Genomic DNA, 3,032 nt, shown 5'->3' with positions numbered 1-3,032 from the left:
TTTTTATTTTGACAGTACCTATTCCAACAATTTCTAAGGCATGATCGTTTCCCATAAACACAGATCCTTCTAAGACAGGTTCATATGTACAAAACCAATCACGATGAGGAGTCATGTGCCATGTTGCTCCTGAATCAACAATCCAAACATCAGTGAGCTGTTTGCTGCCTTTAGAACCAATTGTTGCTTCGCCATACAGGATTTCTCCATCATCAGAGGTACTCGCAACACATCCTTGAGAACTTGATCCTTCTATAACCTTCTCTATACTCTTCTTATTCCAACAATCTTTCTTGAAGTGCCCTCTCTTACCACAATTGTAGCATTTGATCTGCTTCTTACTTTGTGACTTTGGTCTACTTTGACTCCCACTGGAACCACGCTCCATTGATCTTCCTCTTGTCATCAACAAAGCCTCTGCTTGTTTTGAGCTCTCTAATCTATCTTCCTTATTCTTGCACCTAGATTCTTCTTCAAGAACCGCAGCAGCCATGTCATCAAAAGAAAGATAATCAGTCAAAACATTATTAGTTAAGTTAATGATTAGCTGATCATATGAATCTGGTAGACTTTGAAGTAAGAGCTCTGCACGTTCATTTTCCGCTATGGTATATTCCAACGATGAGAGTTGGGAAAATAGCGTATTTAGATTGTTGATGTGATCCGTTGCCGATGTGGACTCACTCATTCGAAGAGTATAAAGTCTTCTCTTCAAGAATATCTTGTTGTGAAGTGACTTGACTTCATATAATTTGGTGAGAGCATCCCAAATTTCCTTTGCTGTCTTTTTCTCTGCTACACTTGATAAAACTGAATCAGCTAGTGCCAAGTGTAAGTTTGCAACAGCATTGTTGTCCATCTCCTTCCATTTTTCATCTGTAATTCCAGTGGGTCTACCTTCAATTGCTGTCACGCAATTGTCTTTTCTCATAATGGCTTTTATCTTCAATTTCCATATGGAAAAATTACTCCCACTGAATTTTGGAATTTCATACTTTGCTGCCATTATTTTTTTTAGACGGTAACTCGCAGCGGAAAAAAAAAATCTTAATCAGCAACCTTTGGCTCTGATACCACTGTTAGGTACCAGACAAATGACACAGCAAAATATAGAGATGAAAAATTAGAAATTTGTATAAAATATGGAAATAATTGAATAATTTTCTTTGAGAATTACAACTTCTCTCTATCACAAGGAGACTACAATAACACTCTCTCTTGACAAAAGGAGAACACACTTCTCTCTATATATATAGAAGAAAACTACTCAAAGAAATATTATGTTATTCTCTTTGGATGACTTGATTGAAATGAATTAAAGAAAAACTCAATTTATAGGTGAGTCTCTTCAATATGAACCATCCGTCAATTAGAGGTATATAATTCTTCTCTTTTTCAACCACTAAAATTCTAAGGTTATAAATTAAAATTGTTTATTACCTCTCATTTTATTTAGTTATTAGTTATTTATATATTTTCTAAAATTAGCTTTACTAATTTTCACAATCAATGCATTACACTAAATTAACATAATATTCTCATATTACACTTATACTTTGATAATATCTAAAAAAATTAGCCGATTTAACTTGATCCATATTTTCAACGAGTAAAAATGTGCTAGAATTACATTTCACAATAGAATCTTCTTGGTGTCTTTGACTTGAAGGTTACGTTAATTCATATAACTTCATTCGCCGTTAGCATAGATATGTAAGCTAGAAAGGAAACGAAACTGAAAGACAAGTGTTATGAAGATATTTGGAGAATTTTTTCGAACAACTTCAAATTAATTATTAAACCTATATATAAGCCGTTGTGTCATTTCTTTGGTTTGGGGTGGACTAACTAACTAAAGAATTTTGCTACAATTATAACAAGAAGTCAATTCTACCTCCTAAACAAAAGTCATCATATAAATAAATTAATCAACTAGTAGTAACGTGGAGATTCATCCTCTCACATTTATTTCAAGCTTGGAAGTCAAGGAATGACGTGTTTCCACTTAATTTCCTGCCATGCATAATGTATTCATTGCAAAATACTTTTTATTATGAGATTATTTATTAGGTTGTTTGAATAATTAAATATCAAATAAAAGAAAATTTTAACCAAGATAGCACCCTAAAATCCAAATTTCCAACATCATTTTCAAAGACTTTAGTTCGTGTGACTCAGGTGGGAAACTGGGAATTTGGTATGGTATGGTATCCTGAATTTCTAAGGCCCTTAGCTTATTATTTGTTTGACTTTCAAGAATCAACTTAAGAGTAATATCTCAAATTTGATTTCTTCAACAAATTATTTTTTCATATAAAAATTAATAATTTAGTTCCTAATCTATTAAAATAAAAGAAAAATATCTCTTATTTTTTAAAATATCAGCCAATTTATAATTAATTAACTCTATTTTTTTAAAATCATCTTTTTAAATGTTAGAAATTAATTTTTCTAAAATTCTTAGAGACAAGAGACTAATTTATTACTTTTTTAGAAATTACTATGTGAAAAACAAAAATCGTTATTGACCAATTTAAAAGATCACATTTAATTTAATTTTTTAAATAAGCTTGATAAGTTGTTGTTGTTTGTGTGAACTTGACGTTGATGTTTGTTAGTGTGAACAGTGTTAGTTGGTGTAGAGAGATGTACTTGGAAGCTATGTTGTGTTCTTTGTTTGTCTGCTTCATTAATAGGAAGTAGGTTGAAATTAACATCTGAATATTCTTTGTTACTTCTTATTATGTGCATTTCTTTTTTCTTCTAAATTTGTGGCAGAATCAGATTGCACATTATTGCAGTAATGAGAGACCGACGTTCTAACTTCTCATTCACGTTAGAAATGAAACAATACTTTCTATCGTTATTTGTTTGATGTTATTTTTTTCCCTTCTTCTACTTAGAATTAGTAAACAATTAATCTAAACTATGCATAAATAAATCATGATGTATTTGTAATTTTATATACCTGTTCGCTATTATTTACTATTTATTTGATCAATTTTGGGGTCCAAGCCTGAGAAAGTAAACTG

The 3,032-nt window shown here is 31.1% G+C and overlaps 1 long non-coding RNA gene across 1 annotated transcript in view; it reads left to right on the top strand.

Moving 5' to 3' along the window:
- Nucleotides 1–2,828, top strand: part of LOC127741047 (uncharacterized) — a 29,446-nt gene extending 26,618 nt beyond the window's left edge. Inside the window, exon 3 of the long non-coding RNA XR_008001898.1 lies at nt 2,779–2,828. This is a non-coding gene — a long non-coding RNA (uncharacterized LOC127741047). The remainder of the gene's footprint in view (nt 1–2,778) is intronic.
- The last annotated feature ends 204 nt before the right edge of the window (nt 2,829–3,032 follow it).

The sequence above is a fragment of the Arachis duranensis genome, chromosome 8 (genome assembly GCF_000817695.3).
Source record: "Arachis duranensis cultivar V14167 chromosome 8, aradu.V14167.gnm2.J7QH, whole genome shotgun sequence".
NCBI lineage: Eukaryota > Viridiplantae > Streptophyta > Magnoliopsida > Fabales > Fabaceae > Arachis > Arachis duranensis.
Note: the sequence above shows the minus strand (reverse complement) of the source record. Positions and strands in the feature narration are given on the sequence as shown.